Below are 15,156 nucleotides of genomic sequence, written 5' to 3' on the forward strand. Positions count from 1 at the left end.
TCTCTCTCTCTCTCTCCCCCCCCCCTTTCCTTAGAAAGGCCCTCAGGGTCTTAGACAGGAGGGCGGGCGATGCTCAGTGAGAAAGCTGATTAGCAGACAAGCATTAACGACCCTCGGTAGCTTTCAACTCTCTGTAGCCAGGGCTAGCCTTTTGCTCCTGATCCTTCTCCTGAGGGCTGCAGGAAGTGGAGGCAGGAGGATCACTGGGCTCCTTAGATGCCAGCCTAGCTCCAGGTTCAGTGAGAGACCAAGTCTCAAAGGAGTAGGGCAGACAGAGATAGAGTAGGACACCTGTCACCTTGTTACGGCATCTGCGTGTGCACACAGATACACACACACACACACACACACACACACACACACACACAAAAGAAGTATGAATGGATAGTATAGCTTTTCATACCTATATCGAAATAGCAGCAAAATCAGAGATAATCATTTAAGCCATATTTTGGGGACTGGGGAGACGGCATAGTGGTTAGGAGCACGCATGTGATAGCCATTCTTGCTTGTCAACATGACTATAGTTGGAATTAAAAAAAAAAAATCAAAATGGAGGTGAAAACCCATGAGGGAGCTTCATTTAATTTGAAGTGGGAAGACACACTTTTAATTCAGATCTCTGGGATAGGACACCCACATCTAACCTAGGCCATGCCTTATGCAGGATGCCTATCTAAGCACATGGAAGGAGGGAGCTTTTGCTCTTTGCTGGTTGCTCTGCTCTCGAACTTACTGGCAAGTCCATCCCTTCATTGGTGGGAGCCTACGTCCTTGGAATTTACTGAAAACCCGCCGAGACATGCAGGCTTGTGGACAGACAGCACTGTGGACAGAATCTGGATTCTTGGATCCTCTGAACATAGGCAGTCATTGTTGGATTAGTTGCATCATATGTAGTATGTATGTATGTATGTGTATTTGTTTGTATGTATGTATGTGTATGTAAGCACACATATATATTTATATCACAGAGCATATGGTATATTTATACAATACATATTACATAATATTTATTATATTTGGCATATAGTAGATATTTATATATAATAAAGAGAGAATATATAAACTTATATATTCTATAAGTTCTGTTACTGTAGAGATCCCTCGCTAATACAGAAACTTGCTGCTTATAAAGTAAATAAAATCTTTTTTTAAAAAGAGGTATTTTTGTTAACATGGAAATATGGTTTTGACGGTGTTTGAATTTTCAGCTTTCTATCATACTAACGTTGAGCGTTGGTGCCTGCTTGCTTGGCGCTGTGTTTGGTTGTCTCCATATCCACACGCCTCAGCAACGTTCTTTGGTTTTACCTGAGATGGGGCTCATGAAGCTAACGCTGTCTGTCATGCTCCTTCCTGTATTTATTTCCATGATGTTTTTCCACGAAGAAACCAACCTCCCCTTTTCCTGTAGCCCGAACAACTGCTCTTCTCCTTTCAGAGCAAGTTTCCTTTGTTTCTAAGCAATACTCGGTTGGATAGGTTCTTCTATGCCACTTCATACTGCCTTTAATAGTCTGATCCATCGCTAATCCATTTTGGTAAAGCCAAGATGATGTCTTGCAAATTGCTAACAAGGTATCCAAATTATTTATTGAATAATCTATTGATTTTCGATGACTGCTCTGTGATTTATTTATTTACTCAAGGGTCTATTGAAGGACCACGTGCCTCATCTATTCTTCCAGTGACAGGGGTGCCGTGGCCTTTAATTAGAAAGGGTTTATACTGGACTTCGTGTTTTGATTAAAAAGTGTGTGTACACGTGTGTGCACGTGTGTCTCTGTGTGTATGTCTCTGTGTGTATCTGTGTGTGTCTGCATGTGTACGTGTGTGTGTGTGTGTCTATGTCTCTGTGTGTGTCTGCATGTGTACGTGTGTGTGTGTGTGTCTATGTCTCTGTGTCTATGTGTTGTGTGTGTCTTTGTGTGTGTTCATGTGCGTGTTTGCGTGTGCGTGTGCGTGTGCCTGTGGAGGACGTTGAGTCCTTCCACTATTTCTCTCCACCTCAGTTGTTAAGACATGGCCTCACACTGACCCTGCAGCATGCTGTCTTAGTTGTGCTGGCTGGCCGGGGAGCCTGCAGGACCCACCTGTCACCATCCCTCAGGTCACAGGTGTGTGGCCATGCCCAGCTCTCCCACGGATACATCTCCACATGCTTGTGCAGTTAAGACTTCATCCACTACCCTGCCCAGCCCCACACGCTGCACCTTAAAATCCAGCAGCACCATACAGTTTTATGGCCATTAAGTCTAACTGCCACCAAAATCATTTTCAGAGCCCCCTTTGATATCCTCTGCTACTTATTTCCCCAAGCAGAGGTAACACCATCTCAGGAAGTCTAAAGCCTCCCGATACGACTTTCGGAGGGACGACAGTGGGGTGTGGAACTAATTACTGAAATATCCAAGCCCTTTCTCCTCATTGTGCCACCCAGAATGGAGTTCTCAGTCAGGCTCGTAAACAATCTGGAATGAATGGAAACCCAATGGTGTGATGGCTAATTTGGGTTAGACCACCTCTAGAATCAAGTAAAACCCAAGCACCTGGGTACATCTGTGAGGGATGCTCTCGACGGTATCGACTGTGGTGGACAGACTCCCCTTAAATCTGGGACACATCTAGACTAACTGGAACACAGCTTCTGGGCCTCCACAATAAGTCCCCATACACATTCATCATTTTATCAGTTCTGTTCCTATAGAGAACCCTGAGGAATATACCACAGGGTCTCACAGTGTCTCCTTGGCTGGCCCAAAACTCACTATGTGTATCAGGCCAACCTCCAACTCAGAGATCTATATCCCGATTAAAGGTGTGCACCACAGCAGGCTTTCATCTTCTTTGTGATATTTATTCTCTGGGGTATTGTTTTCTGACTCTGTAGCTGCTAAAATGTAAAGAAACAATGCTTAAGAGACCCAGTCCTGTTTGGACTGCATTAGCCAACGCCACCCTCAGTGTTTCCTCAGGAAGAAGAATGCCAGCGCCCACACCATCCATCCTCTTACTCATCTATACAGATTCCCTTTGGAGCAGTTCACAAAAACCTAGAAGGTGATCTGGGGATGCACTCAAAGCACGGCGGCTGCCCGGCATCGCAAGTCTCAATCCCTGACATCAGCAACAATAAACGAGAAATTCGAGGCTGCAGAGAACGCTCAGGGGCTGAGAGCACACCCTTCTATCACAGAGAACCTACATGCCGCGGCTCACAACTGCCTGTAATTCAACTCCAGGGGATCTGACGCCCTCTTCTGGCCTCCACAGGTACCTGCACTCCTGTGCGCAGACGCACATGTAGAAACACACAATTCTACCTGATTATACATGAAATAAGTCTCTTTTGAAAGTTGGAAGCTCAGGTGATTGATTGAAAGTCCCGTTGGAGGTTTGACAAGATGACATAAAGTAAGGGTACCAGCTGCCAAGCCTGACAGGCCGATTTCAATCCCTGAGGCCCCCAGGGTGGAAGAAGAGAACTGACTTCTGCAGGTTTTCCTCTGACCTCCACACATACTCCTGGGCAGGCATGTGCCCACACACATACACACATAACTAAATAAACATGCTAAAAAGTGCTACTAATGTCTTAGGGTTTCCATTGCTGTAAAGAGACACTGTGACCAAGGCAACTCTTACAAAGGACAACATTTAATTGGGGGTGGCTTACAGTTTCAGAGGTTCAGTCCATTATCATCAAATCAGGAAGCATGACAGTGTGCAGACAGGCATGGTGCTAGAGAAAAAGCTGAGAGTTCTGCATCTTGATGGGAAGGCAACCAGAAGAAGACTGTCTTCTAGGCAGCCAGGGGGAAGGACTTAAAGCCCACCCCCACTGTGACACACTTCTTCCAACAAGGTCACACCTCCTAACAGTGCGACTCACCAGGCCACCACAGTTAATGAGATTAATCTATATTTTATGTAACCAGTTTCTGTGAAAAACATGGAACTATATGTACATGACACCAGACCTGCATTACAGAGACATGGTCTCACGGGGCTACAGCAGAATCCATACACACTTCACTGTTGAAATCCACCTGCTAAAACTTTTATCTAAGATACTCACACTCTGGAGTGCGATGGCATAGCAGTTCCTGGGAGACTTGCCAGGCTTTCGTGTTTTGTTTTATTTTATTTTATTTTATTTTTATATCAGGGTCATATTTGCTTGGAGAGAAAAATGATCTGGAAGTTTCCCATTTTTCCCTTCTAGATCCCAGAACAGCTTGTGTAACACAGGACTTGCCTGTTTCTGGAAGGTTTGAAGAGTTTTCGAAGGCCTTTTCAAGTTGTAAGGTACTCTGCCTGGCACTGGTGTGTGTTTTGTACGTTTGAATGTATGTATGTATGTATGTATGTATGTATGTATGTATGTATGTGCATGTATGTAGTATTGGTCCTTATGGACATTACTATGCTTGTGTTTCGGTAAAAATAAAGAAACGGTTCTGCATGTATCCTGGCAGTTGCTAATTCCGTCTCCAACAGGCCACTGGAACTAGCGATAATTTATCTCAGATTAGTATCTCTCCCGGCGACTCTCTGCCAGCCTCCAACTCTCTGGTTCTGGCTACCTGGTAAAATCAGGGCTCTGGAAGTCCAGCAGTGGCTGGCCTATCATGGCTCCCTGCTACAGACTCTGTCCACACTCCCAGCAAGTGCCCCTTGGTAGTTAAGGTATAAACTCCCAACTACCCAGTGAAATCAAGACTCAACGACTGTAACCCAACAATCAGACTTATATGTTAAATTCTCCATCCACAACACATCCACACAATAAAACTCATAACCAGTTGATAAGGATATAAACTGCCCAACTAGATAAGATAAATTTGCCTACAGAAATCCATCCCAGCTACCTTGGCAATTCAAGACCACCCGGATCTGGGTCTTCTCTCCCACCTTACAAAAGCTCTGTCCCCACCTTATTACTTACTGTCCAATCATGGCCTTGCCCTAACTTGTCTGCCTTTACCTGCATAATGGCATCGACCTACATTCTTGCATACATTTACAGTAACAGAAGGTAGAGGTGACTCAACGATTAATCATACATTATTCTCACAGAGTATGTACTTGGGCAGCTCACAACTTCCTGAAACTCCAGCTCCTAGGGATTCAATGCTGGCCTCTTAGGACATATCTCTGTCTCTCTGTCTCTGTCTCTGTCTCTGTCTCTGTCTCTCTCTCTCTTTCACACACACACACACACACACACAGAGAGAGAGAGAGAGAGAGAGAGAGAGAGAGAGAGAGAGAGAAAGAGAGAGAGAGAGAGATTAAAACAAAAAACAAATCTTAAAAAGGAAAAACCAGACGTATAAGGTCCTTTGCAGCGCACACAGACCATGTCACCAGGCGGGCATGGGATCGTTGAGGTGGAACATGCTCAAACCCCAGGAATCTCAGAGATTTGAGGTGGCAGGACTAGATTCTCAACTAAGGTGACCACGGGCAGTCAGTCACATAAAGAACCTGGACCGCCTCTCCATGCTAATGTCTCAATAGCCTTAGCCTTCAGCCAATGATCTTCCCTTTTTGGATAGTCTCATGTCCTTCCCCAAATTATATAATCCCTCGCGCACCCTGAATAAAGGGTTTGTGTCCAAACCCACTGCCAATAAAGAAATATGAACAAGATAAGATGGCCTACGAGAACTGCTTCATTAAACATCGCCACGGGGAAGGCCTTTGCCAAAATGAGTGGTGACACTAAGACTCCAGGAAAAGGCCCCACTCTCCTCCAGCCACTCGGGCCCTTGGCACTCACTCCCAACCACACTGGGATCCTGCTCATGCGCCCTGCCCCGTCCCTTCCCCCACCCCACTCTCTTCCCTTCTGGCTTGGCAGGAGACACAGACTGCAGACCCCTGTCCTTCCCAAGCTGGTATACCAGTAGCATCCCCCACACCCCGACACTGTCAGAGGAGAGGCAGAACAATGGGTCACAGTCCTTAATGAAATGGCTTTGTTTTAATGCACAGCTTTCCTTTCTCCCAATAACCAAAAGTAAATGCCCCAAAAGGAGTAGTGTTAAGAAGAAATCACATTCCTAGGCTTTGGTTCCCAAGAGTTTCCCTTTTGGGGACACATAAAGAGGCCACTGGAGGGGCTCAGAGGATGCTGGCGTTCTCATAGAAGCTGTTTGTCAGCCACACCTTCAGTAGGCGGACAAGGGGCGAACCTGGCAGCCCTCTGGATCTATACCAAGCTCTTCCAAGTGTCCATTCAATGGGGGCATCTCAGCTGTACAGCATGTCCCCTCCTCCACGGCAATGAAAACGTGTCCCTCCAGAAGGACTGTTACTACAGGGTCCTCGGGCCACCTCAAGAACACTTCAAGGGGGGCACAAATGAAGATTCTAAATCCGAGACTGAATTTTTACATCTTCCCTTCCTATGTCAAAGTTCTAAACGTCGACGAGAAGCCATTGTGAGCCAGCACCTTGGACAGTTAATTAGATTTAGATAAGATGAGGAGAGTGGGGCCCCTGTGATGGGATTAGCACCCATTAAGAGGAAGAAGACACCTCAAAATCCTTCCTTCCTTTCTCCAACAGAGATCAGCAAGATGGAAGTCACCCACGGCTAAGAGGAGAATGCGGATGGGAACATTCCTTACAGGCACCTTGACATTGGATTTCCCAGGCTCTAAAGGAAAGGAAAGGAAAGGAAAGGAAAGGAAAGGGAAGGGAAAGAAGGAAGGAAGGAGGGAAGGAGGGAAGGAGGGAAGGAAGAAGGAAGAAGCAAAGAAGGAGAGAAAAAGCCCATCACTGCAGGGAAAGCCACAGGGGCTGGCACTTAAAACAGCTGGTCACATGACCACCACACCCATAACCAAGACACAGAAAGATAACAGCCTGTGTGCTTGCCTGTCTATGCTCGGCCTCCGTATTTCTCTATTGTTATACAGTTCCGGGACGGCTTGACTAAGGAATGGCAGGATGAGTCTTCCCACATCCATCAACTTAACTAAGACAGTTCCCCATAGACATTTCCACAGGCTAACCTGTATAGACAATAGGGCAGTTCATGGAAGCTTTGTCCCTGGAGACTCTAGGTTGTGTCAGGTTGACAGTTAAAGCTACCCGTCCCTGTGGTACAGCAGCTGGTAACTGTAGGTGCGTGCTGGGTCTGGAGCATCCAAGCTCACATCCTTGATGAATGGGGACCCATGAGACACTGGGCATCATGAGCTGCTCGCAGTAGCCCGGCGTCCTTTGCCAGCTAGCGTGTAACTAGCATGTTAAGCACGAGGACAGTTCAGCATGAAGGGAGACTCCCTGAGACCCTCTCTGGTTTCAGGGTCCCATTCCATCTCTCCCCATCCGCAGGATAGGGGAGTTGCTTCAGTACCGGGCGCTTTTAACCCGGAGCAGTGCAGCACCCACAGCCATGGCACACATGGGGGAGTCAGAGGGCAATGTGTGGGTGGCCAATCCTCTCCTTCCACGGGGCCCCCAGAGATGAACCCATTTTGCTGGCCCCTGCTTGGGGGTTTTTAATGGTTCTAAGAGACACCTTTCTTTAGATGTCATACAAGGGTTGAAGAGATGGCTCAGGTGGCAGAAGCAGGAGGACCTGAGTTCTAGTCCCTGACACCCATGTGAAAAGCAGGGCATGGTTGGTGTGTGCTTGTACCCCAACACTGGGGTGGGAGAGACAGGAGGGTCCTTAGAGCTTATGGGGCAGTTAGTATAGCTGAAGTGGGGGCTCCAGGTTCAGTGACGGATCCTGTCTCAATAAACAAGGAAGGAGCAATCAGTGAAGACACTTGACATTCACCTCTGATGCACACACATGAACACACACGCGCACGCACAAACACACACACATATGCACTCTCTGTCTCTGTGTGTATGTATAGTGTATGTGTGTATGTGTAGTGTGTGTGTATGTGTAGCGTGTGTGTGTGCATGTGTGTAGTATGTGTAATGTGTGTAATGTGTGCATGTGCCTGTGTATGTATAGTATGTGTAGTGTGTGTGCATGTATGTGTATGTGTAGTATGTGTGGTGTGTGTAGTGTGCATGTGTGTATGTGTATATATGTAGTGTGTGCATGTGTGTATGTGTACTATGTGCAAGTGTGTGTGCATGTGTGTGTATGTGTGTGCATGTGTGTGTATGTGTAGTGTGTGCCTCTGTGTGTTTGTGTGTGTGTGTGTGTGTGTGTGTGTGTGTGTGTGTGTACTAGTATATGTGAGTAGATGTCATAGAGAGCATGTGCAGGTCAGAGACCCACCTTGGGGATCCTCACCTTTTGCATTAGTTGAGCTGTATGCACCAGGCTGTGGGTTTCTGGGGAGAATCCTGCTTCCACCTCCCACCATGCCTGAGGAGCACTGGAATCCTGGACAGGTACTCCTGCACCAGGTTCTACACACGGGTGCTGGGAACTCAAATTCAGTTTCTCGTGGTTCCCCTGGAGGATGTTCCCCATACTCCCAGGCCATCTGGGAGGCAGCTCGGCTACAGGAGCTCACACTGGCCAGAGACTGCCTGCTGGTTGTTGCTGCTTACGGTGGACTCATCTCTCCCTTTCTGGGGCGCTCTTCAAATAAAGCCCATCTGAGTATCCACACACACTTTCCCATCCACGATGGTATACCGCAGAACTAAGGGCCAAAACAATCCAAAGGGGAATTTTCCTTCTCTAGAGTGACAGTAAGGATGAGAGAAGCTGTGGGCACGCCTTTTCATTTGACCTACTTAAGCACTTTAGGCTCCTTCCCTCCGACAGCGTCGTAAACTGAGCATTCTACGTTAATGTCGGGAGAGAGAACATCTCCTCTCGAAAATGAACTGGATTTATCAAAACATTTGTGGGCAGTGAATTTCCCCACAAAGTCGAGATGTGACTATAAAGAACTCTCCGGCTCTAGGCAAGGTTTCACAAGGCATCGCATTTTCCCTTCGACGCACAGGTAACTCACATCTCCAGGAGTTTTCTCACCTCCGGGCAGCACCCATCCCTAGGGGCGGCTTGCTGTACTGATGCCAAAGGAGGAGGAGAGTGTGACAGTCCTGAAGCGAGGTCTTGGTCACACTCAAGTCCCCAAAGAGCCCACCCCTCTGCACATCCACTGATCCCTTCTTAATTCCGAACCGGAAGTGATGAAGCTCAGGCGAGGCGCTATGTTCTTCCCGCCTCCCATCGTTAATTTGGGAACCGTAAATCAAGGCGCTTTAACTCTCTAGAATCTGATGTCGGTCAGGAAGGCCAAAGTCTTAGCTTGGGAAGTGACTCACAGCATCCATGGCCGATGCTGGCCACAGACTTGTGTTCTGAGCATGGGTCACCAGGTTGCGGCAGGACTTAGTCTGTGGGATCTCTGGGGCCTTTGAAAGTTGGCCCCGCCCCTGGTCCTGCCCCGCCCCTAGTCCTGCCCCGCCCTCTCTGCTTCCTCATTGTCAACCCTCAGGAGTTCCCACTGCCATGAGTTCTACCATACCATCCCCGGGAGCCGAAATAAACGCTTTCTCTCTTACATTGCCGCATCCAGTCTTTTATGTCAGTGACCAGAAAACCACCCAGTGCAGTCCAGGTGCTTGGTCAGGGAAACCCAGCTGTGGTGATCTGGGAAACCCCAACTAGGAGAGGTCCCTCACCCCTCTGGATCCTCAGAACTGAAGACAGGAGGAAAATGGGATGCGGCGGCGGGTAGCCTTGGAGCATTGAGTACACGGAGGGCTTTTCAATGGGACTGAAGTATCTGATACACAGACTGATGGCTATCAACTCTACAAACCCTTATTCTTCTGGGCACAGCATCTACTTCTCAGCTTAAAAATATACGCCACTTAAACTTTTCTATATTAATGTCCCTCCCAAATACACTCTAATAAAAACACTTTAATTTAAAAGAAATCCATAAACACTAAATATTTTAGTACGTTTATTTACCTTATCCCTAGGAGAGCCAACTAACCAGGGGCAGAGAATTCATTTGGAGTGAAGAGAGGTAATTTGCTGGATTAAAGATGCACAGGAACCCAAGAAGGTGACAGAGTCTGAGATCTATGACGCTAATAAAAGGAACATTTATTGGACCAGCCACTGGGCTGAGCACTTGATTGGATTACCTCAGTAAAGCAGTTGCTATTCTTATTCCCATTTTATAGATGTGCTTCTAAATGAGAGACCACATTACAGCCATTTAATCTTCGCCAGCCCAGAATTCTGAGTTCACTGTTTGCTCCGGCTATAAAAAGGTTGAATTAGCAAATTAGGACTGGAAGGGGATTGAAGAAGGCAGAGTTAGCTTACGAGATTGAAGATCCGACACCCTCAGGATTTGCCGGAAACCAGATGTTTTCAGATGCTCCCTGCGGCCAGTGGGACTTCCTGGGAGCGCTTTGCCCACAATCTCATTGTTAAAATACTTTCTGGCCAGGAAGTGGGGTCTGTGCTTGCCCTGCAGGCAGAACGACCTGAGGTCAACCCCAGCAGAAGAGGCTCCCAAGAAACACTTTGGAGAAGGGATGGGTGGCCTTTCATTCATTCTTCTTCTCTCACTATGCGAGGTGTCCTGGAACTCACTCTACAGACCAGGCTGACCTTGAACTCACAGAGATCCACCTGCCTCTGCCTCCCGAGTGCTGGGATTAAAGGCGTGCACCACTATACCTCGATCGCCTGAGTCTTTTTTTTTTTTTTTTTTTAACTTTAAAAAAGACAACATTTTTATTGTTCTTTCCGGATCCTCCAGTCAATGGTCCAAACTGCTGACCTAATTGTACAGCCTCTGTCACTCAAACATGAGATATTAGCTGCTCTGCTGCTGGGAATGGACCCACGGTGAGCCTCTCTGTGCTACTTCACAAGCAAACATACGGTCTTGACACTAAAACAGAAACCACCCAGGAGACGGCCGTCCATTCTCCATCTGCCACTCAGACCACGCTCCATCACTACCCGCAGGCTCCATGTTCTTCGTGAGCAGCCTAACCAGGCTCCCTAGCCCTGTGGACAACTATAGGATGGGAGGGAGATGGGACAGGGAGAGGGACTCCTTCCCGATGTCATTTTCCTGGTTATCCTGGCATCTGCGTCCTGCCATGGAGCCCACCGACCTAGAGCTCCCAGTCAGACCTTCTGTACTCTCTTCCTTTTCGGACCAGGTCTGGAAAGAGTTCCATGCCCTTGCTGACGGGGTATGCCAGGCCTCCCTTACTGGGTTTTCCTTGCCCTGCGATTACATCACTATAAACAGTTCTTACAGCACAATCCTCCATTGTCCACTTGCTACATGATAGAACCCCTGGGCACAACAGCATAAAATATTCAATCAAAATCAGTCACAGTATAAGAAAAATAATGCAGGCAGCTGAGTCGGTCAAAGGGAAATCTAAGGGCTCTCAGTTGGTAGAGAAGAACGATCACCTAGGATTCCCAAATCCATGGTTTGTTCCCTAGTACCATAAAAACCAGGGGTAGTGCCATGGTACAAGCCCGAGATCCCAGCACTTGGGAGGCAAAGGAAGGAAGATTGGAAGTTCAAGGGTATCCTTGCTACACAGGGAATTTGAACTATGTCATGGTTGACTATGCTTGGTCCAGGGAGTGACACTAATTAGGAGGTGTGGCCTTGTTGGAATAGGTGTGTCACTGTGGGTGTGGGCTTTAAGACCCTCCTCCTAGCTGCCTAGAAGCCAGTGTTCTGCTAGCAGCCTTCAGATGAAGATGTAGAACTCTCAGCTCTTCTTACATCACGACTGCCTGGATGCTGCCATGCTCCTGCCTTGATGATAATGGACTGAGCCTCTGGACCTGTAAGCCAGCCCCAATTAAATGTTATCCGTATAAGAGTTGCTTTGGTCATGGTGTCTGTTCACAGCAGTAAACCCTAACTAAGACAAGATACAAGGGCCTTGTCTCAAACAACAAAACAAGACAGCAGCAAACAAAGAGCCAACACTGAGGGTGTGGTAAGGAACTGTCTCTTGCTACACTTTAAGCTAAAAGTTAAAGGTGGAGGGAGAGAGGTGGCCCAGAGGTTAAGAGCATTTGCTGCTTCTGCACAGGAATTGGGTCTGGTTCCTAGCACCCGCATGGTGGCTCACAACCCTCTGCAACCTCAGTTCCAGGGGATCTGATGCCCTCTTCTGGCCTCCTCAGGTATGAGGTATGCATGTGGCATACACACACACACACACACACACACACACACACACACACACACACACAGGCAAAATCCCCATACACAGAAAATAAAAAAAATCTTCCAAAGTTGTGGGCTCTGTTTATACGTAAGACCCCCCTTCAGGGAGATCTCAGTCAGGAAGCAGAATGAGATGAATTCTGATGCCCCCTCCTTCTCTGTTCTCCCAGCTCAGAAGGAGTCTCATAAAGTCCAAGCTGGCCCTGAACTCATGATGAAACCTGGGGATAATCTTGAACTCTTCATCCTCCTGCGTCCACCGCCAAGTGTCAAGATGGCGCGCCGTCATGCGCGCTCTCTTTCCTCTCTTCATTCAGCCTCCTGGCCCAGCTCTGGGATGGTACCAGTCACAACCAAGCTGAATCTTCCCTTCTCAGACATACTTCTCAGGAAATGTCTTCACTGGCATTCAAGTGTCTCTAAGCTGAGTCTACACGGCCTCGAGCTGACCGTGGTTAACCACTGGGCATGGAGAGGTGGCTCAGCAGTTAAGAGCAAGGGTTGTTCCAGCAGAGGACCAGAGTTTGGCTCTCAGAACTCACATCACAGCTGTCCAGAACTTCAGCTCTACGAGGACCCAACACCCTCTTCTGGCAGCTACTGGTACTACAATCACACACACACACACACACACACACACACACACACACACACACAATCTTAAAGATTACCCACCAGATCTACAATTCCACATTAACACATAGCCCACTCAACACAGTGCCTTCCAAGTGCCCCACTTAGTCCACAAACAAATCTGTTTTCCCCCAGCTGTTTATAACTCAGAAAACAGACGAGACAGGATGCTCTCTGCCCTGCTCCAGATAATCCTCAAATCCCACATGTGTGTTCACTGACCATTTCCTAGAGATGATTTTCCCAAAACCTGTGGGGGCCCAGGGTCACAGCAGCCCTTCTGCTTTTCCTGGGTGTTTCCCACAACAACAGGCATCATGGGTGACCACAGGTCCCTGCCCCATCAGTCACGCGCTCTGACCGTAAGAACCTGAGAGGAGATACCTATTTCAGGATTGAGACCGCGGGTGCCTCCTTCAGGGTCGCCTTGCTCCTGTGTCTTCCTTCGTCACCACCCTCTGGACCCGGAGCCTGTGGAAGTAACCCAAACGACATGTTCAGGAAACCTGGCTCGGACAAAGGCACAGGTAGCCATCATGAGGCTGAGGCTGGAGAGGAAGTCAGGGTAAGCTCTGAAGGACGAAGATGGGCCATTCTGAGAGACCCCAGAGCTGCTGCTGGGGAAGGGTTCTGGGGGAGGCCAGGACTTAGGAGAGAACTTTGGAGCATAAATTCCAATCCTACCTACTCAAGTTGTGACGTCCATGGAAACGTAGCTTTTGTGCGTCTGCCTCAGATTATTGTCTCTGTGGTTCACTGTCTCAGTCTGCTAACATAGACCTAGTTCTGGATGTTTCTAGCCTCTGTAAAAATTATCTAAAAATCTCTGAGACTTACTACTGACTAAGCTCACCCTTTCTAGTTCTTTCTGAGCTCTGGCTGGTTCAACTCACCTGCTCTGGCTCAAACGCCTCTCCACGCTGACTGATTCAATCTGGCTTCTCTCAGCTTCTCCTGACTGCTCTGCTTGGCCTCCAACTAACTCTGGCAATCTGTTCTAATTCTCTGGCTTATTCTCTCTCTCTCTCTTTCTCATTCTGTCTCTACCTGTGTCTAGCTTGCTCTCTCTCTCCTCTCTCTCTCTCTCTCTCTCTCTCTCTCTCTCTCTCTCTCTCTCTCTCTGCAACTTGTCTCTGTACAGCTACCCCACTTAAACTGCCTCCTTTGCACTGCTCTCTTAAGTAGCTAACCTTTCCTCTCTGTTCTTATGAGAGTTGGGCGGATCCCATTCTGTCAAGCCTTTCTCTGATTCGTCACTTTGTCTGCCACCCAATTAGACATCGCTTTCAAGCATGGGTGCTTCCTTCTGCAAACTAACGTTACCTCCACTGTTTGGAATTAGAGCTGTGTGCTAAGGGTCTGTCTGAATTCCAGCAGAGGAAATAAAGGTGTGGGCTCAGCCACACCACAACTAGTTTTTTTTTCCTTCAGTAAATAACAATCTCGGGGTTCACGATGTGATCAAATATCCTGCAACCCCCGGAGTCACCCAGCCTAGACTCTTCCCTTCAAGTTCCACATTTAGTCCGCCGGTGGACGGTGTCAGTATCGACTTTAAAACACTTCTGAAGCTGCGTCATTTCTTACCATCTCTGCAGTCACTCTGACTTCCATAGCTAGTGGCATATACTCAGTGGAGCGACTAGGGAGTGACCACAGAGTCAGAGCCTTTTGAGGCGGGAGTACAGAGTGTGGCACATCATAGGTGACAGGGACACAGTTGAGAGACTTATCGTGGATCAAAGGAAGGAAGAGAAAAAGAACTGTGAAGAAGGAAGTTGTCCCCAGTGTCAAAAGTAGTGGGGTTCAGAATGATAAGAACTGACGTTCCCTCAGGGTGGCAACAGAGAGGCCCCAGGGAGGGAGGCCTTGGAGGGACAGAAGGCAGGAGCCTCCTGCCGTACACTCTCCTGAGAGCCTACTCTGGGCCAGACCCACCTCTCACGGGACAGCAAAGGGACAAAGCTAGAAGACACTGGTCTACCTGTTCTGATGAGGGTCTGAGTTAACTCTGCCTAATATGAGACACAAGGGGTGAGGTTCCAGGCACATAGTCGGCCAAGGGACCAGTTTATGGGGAGGAATTCTATGAAGGAGAGGGCCACTTCTTCCTAGAGTAGAATGAGACCAGAGTGCAGAAGGAGGAGGTGAGACAGGTCCAGGGAGGAGGCTTCCTAGGAGCGAATGTAGCCAGGCTGCCTGGAGTGAGGGTAGCAGACAGGGAGAGTTCACTGGGGGTGGAGGGTGTTGTGGCCCACATCTCAGCCTGGTATTCCTCAAGCTCAGGCCTACCCTTAGAGGCAGGCCTCCTGCCATAGCCCTGTCCCTAACTGGAGAGAGCCTC

General features: G+C 48.1%; 1 long non-coding RNA gene across 1 annotated transcript in view; it reads right to left on the reverse strand.

Annotated features, from left to right (window-relative positions):
- The window catches only part of LOC116899090, a 178,094-nt gene that overhangs the window by 74,457 nt on the left and 88,481 nt on the right, over positions 1 to 15,156 (reverse strand). Inside the window, exon 3 of the long non-coding RNA XR_004387688.1 lies at positions 13,197 to 13,283. This is a non-coding gene — a long non-coding RNA (uncharacterized LOC116899090). The remainder of the gene's footprint in view (positions 1 to 13,196; positions 13,284 to 15,156) is intronic.

Source organism: Rattus rattus, chromosome 4 (assembly GCF_011064425.1).
Source record: "Rattus rattus isolate New Zealand chromosome 4, Rrattus_CSIRO_v1, whole genome shotgun sequence".
In the NCBI taxonomy this organism is placed as follows: domain Eukaryota; kingdom Metazoa; phylum Chordata; class Mammalia; order Rodentia; family Muridae; genus Rattus; species Rattus rattus.